The 16,639-nt window shown below is 41.2% G+C and overlaps 1 long non-coding RNA gene and 1 other non-coding gene across 2 annotated transcripts; one reads left to right on the top strand and one right to left on the bottom strand.

Moving 5' to 3' along the window:
- Window positions 1-1,302: 1,302 nt before the first annotated feature.
- Window positions 1,303-2,282, top strand: LOC148296052 (uncharacterized). Its single transcript, XR_015834734.1, has 2 exons — window positions 1,303-1,628; window positions 2,123-2,282. It is a non-coding gene; the product is annotated as an uncharacterized LOC148296052 (long non-coding RNA).
- A 3,602-nt stretch (window positions 2,283-5,884) lies between these two features.
- On the bottom strand, window positions 5,885-5,991 carry LOC148296051 (small nucleolar RNA R71). The gene has a single exon (XR_015834916.1). It is a non-coding gene; the product is annotated as a small nucleolar RNA R71 (small nucleolar RNA).
- Window positions 5,992-16,639: the final 10,648 nt, after the last annotated feature.

The following is a 16,639-nucleotide window of genomic DNA, read 5'->3' as shown; positions in this document are numbered from 1 at the left end:
ATAAATCACGGCCATGAGCTGGCCGAAGGAGCCCTTTCTCTCGGCCCTGGCACTTGTTCGCAGAAGCTGAAACGCAGCGTTTCGCCAGGGTATTTCGCCTTCCTAAAAAATAAAAGAAGAAATGTTAAGGCATGATCATCTCGGCCTCAAGCGTAGGCCGAGGCCGAGGCCGAGGCCGAACAAAATTGCGGCCAAGGCATTAAAGGCAAATCATCACGTGACAGCAGGGTCCCAGACTTCATTTAATGAAGTAGTGCCTGTTTAATGCAGCAAACCCTTTGGCCACAAAGAAGCATTTAATGCATGAGGGAAGGTGGGAAGTGACTGAAGTCAGGATTTGGTGATAAAGATTAGAGTGATTAGACGTGGACACTCTCACAAGAATTCTGACAGCCTGAGATGTTAGTTCACCAGCTATCCAGGCCATAAATGCGTCTCCACGGCCAGAGGCTCAGAACCCACGATCAAGAGCGGCGGCCGAGATTCACCGGGATTTCTGGGGTCTCACCACCATACTTCACGATCCTAAATGTCGATTGGACTGCCCACTTGCGCTAATCAGACTCCACTACGCGTAAATTCAGCCTCGATTACTCATCCAGGGACTCTTCCTATAAATACAAGACTCGAGCTACATTCAAGGGGTTCAACACCAAAAGAAAGCCTCCCACGGAGCAACTTATTTTTTCCTGTAATGCACTTTCAATATCTTTACTTGCTTTCCTAGGAGTAGTGGTAGATTGTAAGGAAAATCCATTCATCAATATATCATACGACCCTTGATTTTCAAGGCGCCGGAGCACCATCCTTGTTGTTCGTTCACTCACCCCATATATCACACGACCGTCGCTCCCTGAGCAGCGCGCCGGAGCACCGCCCAAAACCCACCACCAACACCATCACTCAACGGCCTTGTAGTTCAGGCCGTGAACCTGACGGCCGAGACCAGTTCCTCTCTCGGCTACAATCGTTTGACTAGGAAGACAGATCAAACAGGCGCACCACTTATCCATCCAACACTCGTCAACACATCAACGCACGGTAAACCGTGCTGGCACGCCCGCGCACAACCGCACCGCACCCAAAAGCAGGAAACCCCGTGTTAACGCACATCCCCTCGGCCCGCTACTCCAGGCCGTGAGATTTGCGCGGCAGACACTAGCTTAACGGGTGGCTAACGGGTGGCTAACGGGTTCACCCGTTTTCAACCCGACCCATTAAGCTCAACCCAAATACTGATAATTTCGTGCGAATTAGTGTCGTGTTAACGGGTCGTGTGCAATATTGTCATGTCTAATTTTTCTATCTCTTTGAGGTAATATCTCTAAACCCTAATTTTCTATATTTTGATTCAAAGGATTGGCTCTCTCAGTCGCTCGATCTCGCTCTCGCTCTCTCAGTCACTCCCGCTCTCTCTCAATCGCTCCCTCTCTCGATTTTTTTGTCTCTTTGAGATAATATCTCTAAACCCTAATTTTCTGCATTTTGATTCAAAGGATTGGCTCTCTCAGTCGCTCGATTTTCTGTCTGTTGTGATTTTGTCTGTCTATGTTGTGATTTTTTGTTTTTCTGGACAGAATTGATTTTGAAGGCTAAGGAAAGTACTGGTTGGTTGTGTTTCTTTTCTGGTAATTTTCTGTATTATTGTGGCTTTGTTATTGGTTTGGTTCGGTTTGTTTATGGTTGCTGCTTTATTTGTAAGGAGAATATTATACTCCATAATAATGTGCGGGGCATGATTCAACTCTGTTCAATCCTTATGGAATTACCATGTTCAGAAGTACAAGTAGACATTTTATAATGCATATATACGTGTTAAATTTCTTGCTGGACATAAGCCTGTTTACATGGACACTTTTAATGATTAAATTTAAATTACAATATGGATGTATCAATATGCTTGCAGCTTGTGGTTAATGATGTGGGGAGATGTTGAAGATAGCCTTGAATAATCACATATTGCTTCAGTTTCTACCAAATATTTTTTTTTGAATTGCGGACATTGTTCATATCTCATTTATGTTATTTGGTATCCAATGAACACCCCTAATAACATTCTTGTTTGTTATTTTCTATATCATATTAAGTTATATATTTATTAATTTTTTTTTTCCTTGTGCAGATGTGCTAATTTAATTTGAGGAGTATGAAACTCATGGAATTTGATTTCTATATGTAATGGTCTGTAATAATGATTTTCTTTTAACTTTGCAAATATGCAGATTGTGATTGAGATTACTCTCACAATCTGCTATGGTTTGTAATAATGATTTCTGTGGATTTGGGCATGTGTGGTGGATGATGATTTTCTTAGGTTTTTTTTGTATTTGAGTGATGATAAACTGTAAAATATGCAAAACTACATAAACTGGATAAACATACAGGAACCCTAAAATTTGAATGGACCTGGAAATCTGACCAAATAAAATGGGCCTAGAAAACTTTAAAAAAGCTCCTTCAATTGTTGCCTTTATTGGGCCTCGGCAGACAACTGAACCGAACCAACCCAACCCGACAAATTCGGGTTTCGAATTAAGTCGAAATTGGGCCCAACAAACAGGTGTTTGGTTCACCATTTGGGCCTATCGACATGATCCGGTTCGGCGTACGATTTGGGCCCATAACCGACCCAACCCGACCCGTGAACACCCCTACAAAAGGCTTATAGAGTATATGACCTTTCCACACACAAGTTTTTCTCTACTCATGACGTCGTGTTTCATGAACATGTCTTTCCTTACCACACCTCATTATCAAACACACATCTCATTGCTTTCGCACCTTTTCCTAACTCGTTTCCAGACATTTTTCCCTCTGAAATACAATCTCACCCTCAAACAACGTCTAGAACCACAAACTGCCCAGAAACGATCGATCGCCCATCCTCTAGCGATCGATCGCTTTTTGACATAGAGCATTCGAACTCTCCAATTGACGAAACGATCAATCGCACCTCTCACGACAATCGATCGCCCCGTGACATTGATAATGTTCCTGACTCTCCTTCCACAGAACTGTTCGGTTCATTTTTACACATGATTTTTCATGTTATTCACCCACTATTTTGAGTTAGTTCTTGACATTTTATAGCTTTTTACTTCTTTTTTGTGTTTTAATAGGTTTTACCTTGGTTTGTATGAAAATGAGCTAAAAGTGCATTATTTGATATAAATTCTGTTTTTGTTCATTTTCGTAGGTCAACTTCGTGGCCTTGGATCAGCATGTTCCGGTCCTTGGATGAGGTGATGATCTTCATAAGACTTGTTCCAATGGATGTTAACTACAACATATCCAAATTTGAGCTCCATTGGGCAAGTGTAGCCTATCCAGCTGATCGGACAATTGACGCTGGCTCTGGATGTTTGTTTTGGCCCAGTTTTCACCCCCACTTAATAGCATTTTATTTCTACTTGTTACCACACCTTTTGGTAACAATGGATTGCATTTGAGTGGCATTTCCTGAGTCAATTGGAGCCTTGGATTATACCTTAAAACAAGGTTTCATCATTTGCAAGGGGACAATGGGCAATAGCTTTAGAGAAAGAATAAGTTTTATACTAAAAGAAAAGCTGGAAAGGAGGAGAGAGAGAAGTCAAAAGGGATTGCAATCAGATTTGGGGGAGTTTTTGCGACGGGAGAGAGGGTATTCCACCATTCTACACAATTGAGAGCAGATTTTGGAGCTTGGAGCTAGGAGAAAGCCAAGGTGCAGTCAAGAAAAGTGGAGAAGAAGACTTCCACCATTGATGATCTTGAAGCTTTCATCATTTTCTGAAAATCTGTAAACTCTTTCTAATTTCATTTTGAATTTGTGTTTGAAATGATTATGAGGAACTAAACTCCATAGCTAGGGCTTAGGTTGAAGCCCTAAACATGATTACCTTTTTGTTTTGATGCTTGAGTGTATGAATTTCTAGATATTGTTGATGAATTCCAATTCACCAAATTAATCTATCCTTGATGTATGTTCTTCTTTGATTGATCACCTTTGAAAGCATGCTTCTTGAGATTGTTGGGATTATGTGTATCCTCATGTTATCCTAAGCAATAAATGGATGAAGTAAGAATCATCCATGTGAATTGGTTTCTTGAATACCTAATGTAAACACCATGCTATTAGGATTCTTGTGATGTTCATATTCTCTTTGAACTTAATGGGTTCTCCTTGTAATTGAATCGAAGTACGAACCATACCTAGGTTCGGTTATGAGGAGGGCACAAGTATTGTAGCACGAACCATGCACTTTACGTATATTAGAGAGAATCAATGCGTCTTGAGCCACGACCCATGGTCTTGATTGCGAACATCTTCATCAACACGTTTAGAGTTCATTACTTGAGTATTCATGAACTTGGGTAGAATTGTTTAGGGTGGATTCCGAAACCCTAGTGTTTGTTACATTTTGATTTCACATCTTGATAATTCATCTCCGCCATTCTCATTTAATTTCAAAGTCCATTTACTTTCATGCAATAGAAATAGGTTACTTCAAACAAATCAACCCCCCCCCCCCCCCCCCCCCAATGTGTGTGTGAGTTGCGTGTTTGACACGTTACGTGTCTTTGTTATTAAATTCTATTTGTTTCCGTAATTGTTTTGGACTTTTGGTCCGCGTTGTGTTCTTCCATTTTCTGTGCTGAATTCAACCGTATAAAGAACGTGAATTTTGGACGTACGGTTGGAAAGTTATAGGCAAAACACTGGATAGAGGTCGAAACTGGAAAAACAGAGAAAACGACTCTGCCCAAGAACGACCGGTCGCTAGTGTCTCACGACCGGTCGCTCAGCACACAATTCTGAAGTTTCGACTCTGTACTAAAACGACCGGTCGCTTTTACCTCACGACCGGTCGCCAGACAAAAAACGACCGGTCGCTCTTAACAAACGACCGGTCGCTGGTCACTGTTCACAGCACAATTCTTTTTTTGTTTTGTTTTGTTTGTTTCTTTTATATTTCTTTTTAGTTTCAAATTTTCATTTGTGCATTGTGGTGTGTTAGTTAAGTGTTCTTTTTGTACTCGAATTAGAACTTATAGACAACCGACAAGTTCTTCGTGGGATCGACCCCGTACTTATACAATCTATACTTCGATAGATTCGTGCACTTGCGGGTATTTTTAATTGGTTGTTTGCACATTAAATTGTGTCCTTTTAGGAATGCAACAATTTTTGGCGCCGTTGCCGGGGAACTGGCACGGTTGCTTATATGTTTTGTTTGAGTATATTTAGAGTACTTAATTTTATTTTCATTTTTTTTCCTTGTTTGTCATTTCATTTTATTTGAGTTTGTTTTTGTTTTCTTCTTATTGCAGGAACATTTTGCTTATGTCCCTTCTGAATTTGGATATTTCATTAGATAGCACTGTAGAAGATATCCAAGCTCAAGCTTTGAGAGAAAGGAACATCCAACTAGCTGTGTCTACTCCATTGCCTTTTTCACTCTCGCCATTTTCATCATCACCAAGCTCACCAAAAGTCGAGTCACCTCCACCTTCACCAATGGCGGCAGCAGCTGCAAATGCGGAACTTACTATGCAAGAATACTCTTCACCGCCAACAACTGGACAACCATCTTGCATAGTATATCCCGCAAGCACTTTGGAAAACTTTGAGTTGAGATCGGGCATGATACACATATTGCCTAAGTTCTTGGGAAATCCTGGAGAAAATCCTAATGCACATATCCTAGACTTTGAGGAAGTGTGTTCCACAATAAAGATCGAAGGCATGAGTAGTGATGAGATAAGAATGAGACTTTTCTCATTTAGTTTGAAGGATACAGCAAAGGAATGGCTTCACTATCTACCTCCAAATTCCATCACAACATGGACGGATCTTGCTTCAAAGTTCTTGCAACATTTTTTCCCAGCACAAAGGACAAATGAACTCCGAAGTCAGATTACAGGAATTCTGCAAAGGCCGGGAGAAAGCTTCCAGGATTATTGGGACCGTTTCAAGAAACTTCTAATCACTTGTCCGCATCATAACATACAAGCTTGGCTTCTAATGCAACACTTCTATGAAGGATTTTTTGAAGCGGACCAAAACAATGTGAATGCAGCTGCAGGAGGAACTATAATGACCAAGACTCCAACAGAACTGCGAGCAATATTTGATCTTGTTGCTGCAAATGCTCGCCAATATAATTCAAGGCAAAGACCAGTCAGAAAAGGGGAATCCTATGATGTAAGTACCCTTTCTAGTATGGAAGCTCAGATTGCAAACCTAACCAACATGGTGAAGAAATTGGCACCGGGATCATCCAAGGTTTGTGCATTTTGCTCCACAATTGGTCATGACACTGAGGATTGTCCCTTGGCACATGAGGAAGCAAATGCAGTGGGCTCATTTCAAAGAAATCAGTGGCCTAAGAATGATCCTTTCTCACAAACATACAATCCGGGGTGGAGAAATCATCCAAATTTCAGGTGGAGTGACAATTCTAATGTTCAACAAGGGCCAACTCAACCACCTCAAGGGCCAACTCACCCACCTCATGGTCAACAACATACTCGCCCACCTCATGGTCAAATGCACTACTACAATCCACCACAACCACCACCTCAACCACAATCTACAGGAAAATCTTTGGAAGAACTTGTTGCTTCCATGGCTAGAAACACAGATAGTTTCATCACTGAGACAAAAAGCTACATGCAGAGGAATGACACCCACATGCAGAAAACGGATAAGGCCATTTCCAATCTAGAAAATCAAGTGGGGCAAATTGCTCAAGCTTTGAGTCAAAGGGAACCTGGTATGATGCCTAGCCAACCAGAGATTAATCCAACTGGGCGTGAGCATGTTCAAGCAGTTACCTTGAGAACTGGTAAGGTAATTGGTGAAATTGATGGTTCTAAAGATTTGATTCACAATGTTGATGACATGCAGGTTGAACAAGTGGCTGAGCCTAAAGAAAAGGATGAAAGCAACAAAGAGAAAGATAAGCAAGCAGCTTCTTCATCCGAGTGGATCCCAAAGCATGAACTTGCAAGAAGGGCAAGAAAGGAGAAGGTAAGTCGTGAACCTACTGACGAAGAAATCTTACGTGCTCCTTTTCCTCACAGGCTTATGAGTTCCAAAAAAATTCAACAAGCCAAGGAAATATTGGAAACCTTCAGAAAAGTGCAAGTCAATATTCCTCTCTTGGATGCAATCAAGCAAATTCCGAGTTATGCAAAGTTTTTGAAGGACCTTTGTACCACCAAGAGGAGATTCCAAGATCATGAAACGGTTGCACTGACGGAAGAAGCTTCTGCTGTTTTGCAAAGGAAGCTCCCTCCCAAATTGAAAGATCCAGGAAGTTTTACAATTCCTTGCATAATTGGAGATAAATTGTTTGACAAAGCTTTACTTGATTTAGGTGCTTCAATTAATTTGATGCCTTACTCTGTTTTTGAAGCCCTTAACTTAGGTGATCTTAAACCAACTTCTGTCAGCATTCAATTGGCGGACCGATCAGTGAGATATCCAAGAGGAATTTTGGAAGATGTACTTGTGAAAGTAAATGATCTCATCTTACCAGCTGACTTTTTGGTGCTAGAGATGGAAGAAGCTCCTATTCCGGGTGTGGATCTTCCATTGATTCTTGGCCGCCCTTTCATGGCCACTGCAGATACTGTGATCAATGTTCGACAAGGAACATTGACAATGACAGTTCAAGGGGAAACAATAAAGTTCAAAGTTTATGATGCCTTCAAACTCCCCAATGATGAACATGAATGTTTTCGTATTGATACATTGTGACATATTGTGCAAAATACATTTAATAGTACTCATGGTACAGATTCATTAGAAAAGGTGTTGACACAAAATCCTCAAGTTGCTGAAATTGTTGATAATGAGTTACTTGAGGCTGTGAAATTCCTTGATGCATGTCCAGCCATACCACGTAAGTACACTCCAAATTTTATACCTTTGCCAGTCAATACTGAAAAGCTTGTTCCTTCTCTTGACAGGGCACCCGAGTTAGAGCTCAAACCATTGCCATCCCACTTGAAGTATGTTTATTTAGGTAAAACAGAGACATTGCCCGTGATTATTGCTAGCAATCTCAATGTGGAAAATGAACAGAAGTTGATGCAAGTGTTAAGAGAACACAAGGGAGCAATTGGTTGGAGTATTGCGGACATCAAGGGCATAAGCCCAACAAGATGCATGCATAGAATTTTACTGGAAATTGATTCCAAACCCACAAAGGATGCTCAACGCAGGTTAAATCCAATCATGACAGAGGTAGTCCGAAAAGAAATTCTGAAGCTATTGGATGTGGGTATAATTTATCCTATTTCCGATAGCAAGTGGGTAAGCCCGGTCCAAGTGGTTCCTAAAAAGTCAGGAATAACTGTTGTAAGAAATGAGGGAAATGAACTTATTCCTTCTCGTGTCAAAACGGGATGGCGTGTTTGTATTGATTATAGAAAATTAAATACCGCCACCCGAAAAGATCATTTTCCATTACCATTCATTGACTAAATGCTTGAACGTCTTGCAGGTCACAGTTACTACTGCTTCTTGGATGGCTATTCAGGATACAACCAAATTGCCATCGCTCCTGAAGACCAACACAAGACGACATTTACATGTCCTTATGGTACCTTCGCCTACCGGCGTATGCCATTTGGATTGTGTAATGCCCCGGCCACCTTCCAACGATGCATGATGAGTATTTTCTCCGATATGGTAGAAAAATTTATTGAAGTATTCATGGATGATTTTAGTGTGTTTGGTCATTCATTTGATTCATGCCTTAACAACTTGTCTTTAGTTTTGCAAAGATGCCGGGAATGCAACTTAATTCTCAATTGGGAAAAGTGTCATTTCATGGTACAACAGGGAATCGTTTTAGGTCATGTGATTTCCAGTCAAGGCATTGAGGTTGACAGAGCCAAAGTAGATGTGATAAGCGGGTTGTCACCTCCCACATCAGTGAAAGAGATCCGATCCTTCTTAGGACATGCCGGGTTCTATAGAAGATTCATAAAAGATTTTTCTAAGATCTCTCGACCATTGTGTAGCTTGCTTGCCAAAGATGCAAATTTTGATCTTAATGATGAATGTTTGGCAGCTTTTCAAAGGCTCAAAACTCTTCTCACAACTGCACCTATCATTATGCCTCCAAATTGGAATTTACCTTTTGAATTAATGTGTGATGCATCTGATTTTGCAGTTGGAGCTGTATTAGGACAAAGAGTTGAGAAGAGATTGCATGCAATATATTATGCAAGCCGTACCCTTAATGATGCTCAGTTGAACTATTCAACTACTGAGAAAGAGCTGTTAGCTGTAATTTTTGCTTTAGAGAAATTTCGTTCGTACTTGATAGGCTCTAAAGTAATTGTTTTCACTGATCATGCAGCTTTGAAATATCTCTTGGCAAAGAAGGAAGCAAAACCAAGATTGATACGATGGGTTTTGTTGCTCCAAGAGTTTGATATTGAAATCAGAGATAAGAAGGGATCGGAGAATGTGGTAGCTGACCACCTTAGCCGATTGATCACTAACTCCAATACCGAAGAAGACACTCTTCCTCTTCGTGAATCCTTTCCTGATGAGCAACTTTTTGCATTACAAATTTCTGACCCATGGTATGCTGACATTATCAACTTTCTCGCTACAGGAAATATACCAAGGGATTTGTCAAGAGGTCAAAAGGACAAATTGCTGAAAACCACCAAGTCCTATGTGTGGGATGACCCATATTTGTGGAAGTATTGTTCGGACTCCGTGATTAGGCGATGTGTTCCCGAGACCGAATCTCAGTCCATACTCACATTCTGTCATTCGAACGCATGTGGTGGCCACTTTGGAGCCAAGAAGACAGCTTTAAAAGTTTTGCAAAGTGGATTCTATTGGCCAAGCTTGTTCAAAGATGCATCACAATTCTGTCTATCTTGTGATAGGTGTCAACGAATGGGTAACATTTCATCTCGAAATCAAATGCCTTTAAACCCAATTCTAATTGTTGAAATATTTGATGTTTGGGGAATAGATTTCATGGGTCCATTTCCTTCATCTTTTGGAAATCTATTTATTCTACTTGCGGTTGATTATGTTTCAAAATGGGTGGAAGCAATTCCAACCAAGACTAATGATGCGAAAGTTGTTCTTAGCTTTCTTCGAGCCAATATCTTTTGTAGGTTTGGAACACCGAGGGCCATCATTAGTGATGGGGGATCCCATTTTTGCAACCGATCATTTGAGACCCTACTCAAGAAGTATGGCATAACTCACAAGGTGTCCACCCCCTATCACCCTCAGACTAGTGGACAAGTGGAGATTTCTAACAGAGAGGTGAAGCATATATTAGAGAAGACTGTTGGTCCTACTCGAAAGGATTGGTCTTTGCGCCTTAACGATGCTCTCTGGGCCTACCAAACTGCTTACAAAACTCCAATCGGTATGTCTCCATTTCGCTTAATCTTTGGTAAACCTTGTCATCTACCTGTCGAGCTTGAACACAGGGCCCTTTGGGCAATTAAGAAGTACAACTTCGACATGAAGGAAGCAGGAGATATCAGAAGGTTACAACTGAGCGAACTGGATGAGCTTCGCAATGATGCTTATGAGAACGCAAAAATTTACAAAGAAAAAACAAAGGCGTTTCATGATAAGCATATCATTAGAAGGTCGTTTGAAGTAGGGCAAAGAGTATTACTCTTTAACTCTAGGTTCAAACTCTTTCCAGGTAAGCTTCGTTCCCACTGGACTGGCCCATTTGTTGTTACTAATGTCTTTTCCTATGGTGCAGTTGAAATCCGACCAATAGGCATAGGAAAGGAATTCAAAGTTAATGGGCATAGGTTGAAAATCTACCACGAAAATACTTTGCATCAAGAAGATGAAGTGCTTCACTTCATTGATATACATTCGGGGATGCAAAACTGAGTTGGGAAGGTAAGTCCTTAATAAAGTTTTCAACCTAAAAAAAAAAAAAAAAAAAAAAAAAAAAGAGAGAGAGAGAGAACGACCGGTCGTACATGCCTCGCGACCGGTCGCTCGTTTGGAGTTTCAGAAAAAATTGAATCTGCTTCGAAACGACCGGTCGCTCGTTGTTTTTCTTAAAATTGAATCTGCTTCAAAGCGACCGGTCGCTCGTCGCGATTTTTTTTTAAAAACCGTCTTTTTCTTTCCTTTCTCTCTTCTCTCTCCTCACTTCCTCTTCTTCCCAGCGACAGACCCACCCCCCCCCCCCTTCGACTTCTCTCTTCTCCCTCCCTCTACCTCCCTCACAACCCACCCTAATCCTAACCCAAATCACACTTTTCTCACTTAATTTTTCGAGTAGAATCCGTTTTTGGCATCTATTCCTTGAAATTTCAAGTGTTTTCTTCAATTTGAGGTGATTTTCAGTTAGGGTTACTGTAGCACCAAGGTAATTTTCGAATTTTTCTTGGTGTTTTCTCTTTGATTTTCTTACTCTAATGCATTCCTATAGTTGTTTTGTTTCTAATTTGTTGTTTCTCTTTTTTTTGTTTTGGGTTTGGCTTGTATTTATCATTTGGTGTGATTTTCCTCAATTGGGTATGTTTTTCTCACTCTCAATCTCTTATTTGATTATTGTTGTTGTTATTTGTGTTTATTATTGGAATTTTGTCATTTTGGTTGAATGTTGGGAATGTTGTTTACATTTTGGAATTTTGGCTTAATTGTGCATTGTGATTAATATTGTGGCATTGTGGTATTTTACATTGTGATTAAATTGTCGACTCGTTCGAATTGGTGTATATTTGTATTGTGGCAAATTTTGGCTATGTGCATGCATTTTGGTTTTGATATTGGTATAATTGTGGCGTATTGCATGTTTGGGAATTGTGGCATGAATTTTGTTGTTGATTTGTTTTGTGCATATTGGTTTTTTTTTTCTCCTTAGATGTCTAGAGCTAGACAGGGTACCAGAGGGGGTGCATCTTCTTCACGAAGTGCACCTCAACCGGAAGAGGCAATGCTCACTGCCACTGTGGTTACTGAGCGTAACTTAGATCTTAGTCCCTCCATCCAAACCGCTGGACTTATTCAAGTCCGGCACCTTATTAGGGACCGAAACCTCCTACCCTTAGCTCACATCTATGCAAAATATAATGAATCAATTGTGCGTGAGTTTTATGCCGCTTTCCTTAGGGAAGAACTTAGACGTAATGCAGAGGTGCCCCTTAAGGTTCGGGGCAAAAATATTGTACTATCCACCTCCATTATCTCTGAGGTTCTTCAAATAAGTGACAGAGAGAATACTGTTAATTGGAGACAATTTTTGGGTGAGGATTTTGACATGCAAAGGGCAGCTGAAACACTTTTTTTATGCTGACCCTGCTGCCTTTGCATCTCAAACTAAAAAGACTGTCCTCATTCAGGGTAAGTTGACACCCTACTTTGCCATCCTGTGGAGCTTTGTGCGCCACAACATTTATCCATCCGGCCAACGGTCGGAAATTCCATCAGTAGGGGTCAAGCTCCTGCAAATTTTGCATGAGGGAACTTTTATCCTACCAGTTGTTGACATCATTTTTGAACGCCTGAAGGCTTGTGCACGTAAGAAAAGCATAATTTATTATCCTTGCCTTGTTAGCATGATTTGTGACCGCTCAGGTGTTCGGGCTCGCCCCACTGATATATATGTTGAGCCCATGGGTCCCATTTCGGACACTTCTGTGTCCAAGAGTATCTCTCAGAGGCGCCATGCACATGCACCTGCACCCGCACCTGCTCCAGTGCCGCCTCATATGCCACCACCACCACCACACGGGCCGGCCTCATTCCAGCCATTCCCGCCTGCTGCCACTGTCGACACTTCTGCTTGGGAGCCCTCTCTCCAAGCCATTTGGGACTTGCAGATGCTCCAGTATCAGCAGATGCAGCATATGAGCACTTCCATTGACGCCATTTGGACGCACCTCCAGATGCCAGGTCATCCCGGGACCTCTGCACATGTTGATGGTGATGATGTTGATGGTGATGATGTTGATGGTGATGATGATGATGAGACTGATGATGATCAGTAGTACTTTGAGCTTTGTACCCTTTTGAACTTTTAATTTATTTTGTTTTTGGGTTTTATTTTGAGACGGTTATTAGTTTGTTTGTTTCAACTTTTACTGTTAGTTCAACTTTTAATTGTTTACTATTTCTTTTATTTAGTGATTATCCATCCCAATTTTTCTATATGGCATTGTTTAGTATTAAATCTCCATCATTTATAAACATTGTTTCATATAAGTTTGGGAAGTAGGTTGCTTTATGATTTTGCACTCAGAATTTTGGCTCAAATGCTTATTTCATTCCAAAACATGTGATTCTACACACACACACACACACACACACACACACAAAAAACAATAAATTTATGAATCACTTGTTTCTTTTGCATTTTGAGCTAGCTGAGGCTTCTGCTAATTGCCTCTGTCTGTTCTTGCTTGTAGAATCTGCAGCAGCTCTACATGATCTTCGTTCCTTTTCTGCAGCATCTCTACATGCTGGTTGGCGCTGTAGAGCCGCTTCTGCAGGTCCGCCACCAGAGCTTTCAGGGCCGCCACCTCCTCACTCAGTGCCCCGCACTCTCGTGTTCTCGCCAGTAGGCGCATGCCCAAATTTGTGGCCGAGACCGCGTTGAGCACGGTTAGATTGTGGGACTCGTCCACTGCCATCTAGTCAGACCTCTGCGCCACATGCAGGTGATCTGCAACTGTCAGTCTGCTGACAGTCATGCCCTCCGGCATTACTGCCCTTCGCGGCACCACCTCAGAGAAGTTTGAGGCCGAGCCATGGTGGTATGAGGAGTTTGGGAAGATAGGGTTTGGAGGAGCCCTTATCTGGGAATTTGGTGGTGCTAGTGACAGCTCAAGGTTGAGATCATCAAGGTGAGTACATGTGGATGCCATTGTTTTGTTTTTGGATGTTTTTGATGGTTTTCCTTGAGTTTGCAGAAAGAATTGCAGGGTACTCTTCCGCTTGCAGAGGCGTGGCTTAAATAGACATATGCAGATGAGAGGGAGAGCCAACGCCATTTCGGATTTCCCGGGCATGCTCGACCTAATCGCTTCAAGGGGGAGCACATTAACTTTCACTTTACTTTTCTTTTTTCCGTGTTTTTCTAGTGTTTTGTGTTTTTGCCTTTCCCTTTCAGCTATCACCTTTGTCTTATTTTAGTTAGGGAAGTGTGTTTTCCCTTTCGGCTGTCGTCTTTGTTTTGTTTGGGAAGTGTGCTTCTTTTTCTTTTGCAACTTCATTTCTTTTATTTCTGACAAAAAAAAAACAAAAAAACAAAAAAACAAAAAACAACAAACAAATACACGGAAAGGGCAAAGACAACCAGGCACACCAATAATACATTAGAAATTATTCTTTCACAGTGCTCGGTGTCTCGGCCATTGGACCTTTGAGTTTAGCCCTATGGCTATCCTCTTCCGGGGCTTCACGCACAGCCTCTTGGGGCTCATCACTTGAGCTCCCGAAGATCGCACTCTTAGCTTGAGCATACCTACTCTCGCGATCGGTTTTCTTGCGTTTACCCGGTTGGTCCAGGTCCTCCAGCTGCTTTCTCATGTCATGGGCGTAAACACTTACCATCTTTGAGAGATTTTGGTTCTCTTCCCGCAACGCCTCTAGCTGGTGTCGATTCACCTCCACTATCCTTGCCCTTTCCCTTTTTAAACTTTTAATAATACTCTGGCACTCTTCCACCATACTTCGCTCCGCCGCCAACTGACCTCTTAGCACCTCCACTTCATGGGACTTCGCAAGTAGGCGATGACCCACACTTGCGACTGTTGCGGTGCTTTGCACGCTTAGTGCCAGAGCATCGCTCACGACCCGGTTGTCATCCCTTGATCCCAGCACCCGTATATCCTTGGGAGTTACTAGATTTCTAGCAACTCCAAGGGCAACATCGTTGTCCAGCAGTATCGAGTCATTCACTGTCACGTGCCCCCGTGCAGAGGCAAAGTAGGGCATCCACACTGGTGCCACTGCTTGGCCCCGAGTCTGAGTCGGTGGAGCTAGGTTGAGATCCAGCGAGAATGGGTAGGAAGAAGCCATTTGAACTTTCTTTTCTTTTGTTCTTTCTTTTCTCTGTTGTGTGTTTCTGCGTTTGTGTGTTTTTCCCCAACTCTTTCTCTTCTTCTTTTATAGAGTTAGTTTCTACGTAACCCTAGACACGGCGCTTCTGCGTTTTGCGCGGCCCTTACGGCCTATCCCCTTAGGTCACCTCACCTGGTCCCCAACCCCTTTAATTACAGTTCTGCCTTTCAGCACTTTTGAGAAACAAAAGTCGTCACACCTTCCTATGAAGCCAATAATTCTGGCTTGGGACCGAGAGAGAGACCGCTGCTTGTCGACACGTCTCTCACTTTGTTTCCCGTGACTCACAGGTGCCGAGACTTCAGGGCCCACTTTTTTCTATTTTACTGAGTCCTCGCTCTTTGTGCTTCTGACTTGGTTTCTCTGTTTTTTTTTTTTTTTTTTTTTTTTTTTACTTTCTTCGCTTTTGGGCTTTCGTTTGGGTTGGGCTTTCATTTGGTTTGTGCATTTCATTGGGCTGGATTTCTGCATGTGTAAGATTGTTGTTAGGGCTTACTGTTTGGTTTTGTTTGGTGTTGTTTTGTTTTGTTTTGTTTTGCAACCGTGTTGTAGTTGTTTTTCTTTTTTGTTTTTGTATTTACTTGCTCTTTCCCTTTATTTCTTGTTATAACGTTGTTAATGCCTGAATTCTTTAACATTGAGGACAATGTTTATTTCTAAGTTTGGGAAGGGATAGCAAGTCTTTTTCGTTTCGCTTAAATTCTTGCTTTAATTTGTTCTGTTTTCTTTTCAGTTTTGAGTCTTTTTTGTTTTCAAGTCACTTTCCGGACATATATGATGAGATTGTGATGAATGTTTACATGACTTGATTGAAGATGTTAAAAAATAAAAATAAAAAAAAATTAAAAAATTTGTTATTCACTAAATGGCATCGTTCTAGCATGATATGTTTGAAACCCTCTATGCACTTGCCATTTGTTTCATAATTCTCCAGTTGAGGGACTTGCATGATCCAAAGAATTGTATCAAGCATGAATTAGACTTGTATAACCATATAATGTGAGCTTTGAGCCTTGTGCTTCAATTCATGAGTGTTATACACATATTCTTACTTTTCTTGTCATCTGAGTTGTTGTCTGATCTCATTATTCATTGATTTGGTTGAGCACTTAAAAGTTACTCATTCTTGTGCAATTTGATTACATGACATTTGAGAAATGATATTAAGGCCCTCTTTGGACCGTTTGTGCCTTTCAAGCTAACCCTATGCATGCTTAAGCATGATTTTCCATTGTTAACCACCTTGAGCCTATATGTATGCCTTTTCTTTCAAGTAACCAATTATTACTTCTAGCCTTAGCCTGAAAAACAAGAATTCACCTTTCTAAGGAACTCGTGAGCTTTAATTTAGATGTGTTTTTCATGCTAAGTTTGGGAAGGGTTATTACATTCTTTAAAAAAAAAAAAAAAAAAAAAAAAAGTACTTCACTCAAAGGGTGAAAGAAAAGAGAAAAGTCGTGGTTAAGTGGCAATGGTTTCAATTTCAATTCCATGTTTCTTGGTTGTTCAAATGGAAGGAAGGAGTGTGAATCATAATTAGTGGAGGTATAAGGCTTTGTGGTCTAT

The sequence above is a fragment of the Prunus avium genome, chromosome 3, assembly GCF_965620075.1.
Source record: "Prunus avium chromosome 3, drPruAviu1.hap1.1, whole genome shotgun sequence".
NCBI classification, from domain to species: domain Eukaryota; kingdom Viridiplantae; phylum Streptophyta; class Magnoliopsida; order Rosales; family Rosaceae; genus Prunus; species Prunus avium.
The sequence above is the reverse complement of the archived record's forward strand: the minus strand, read 5'-3'. Positions and strand labels throughout refer to the sequence as shown.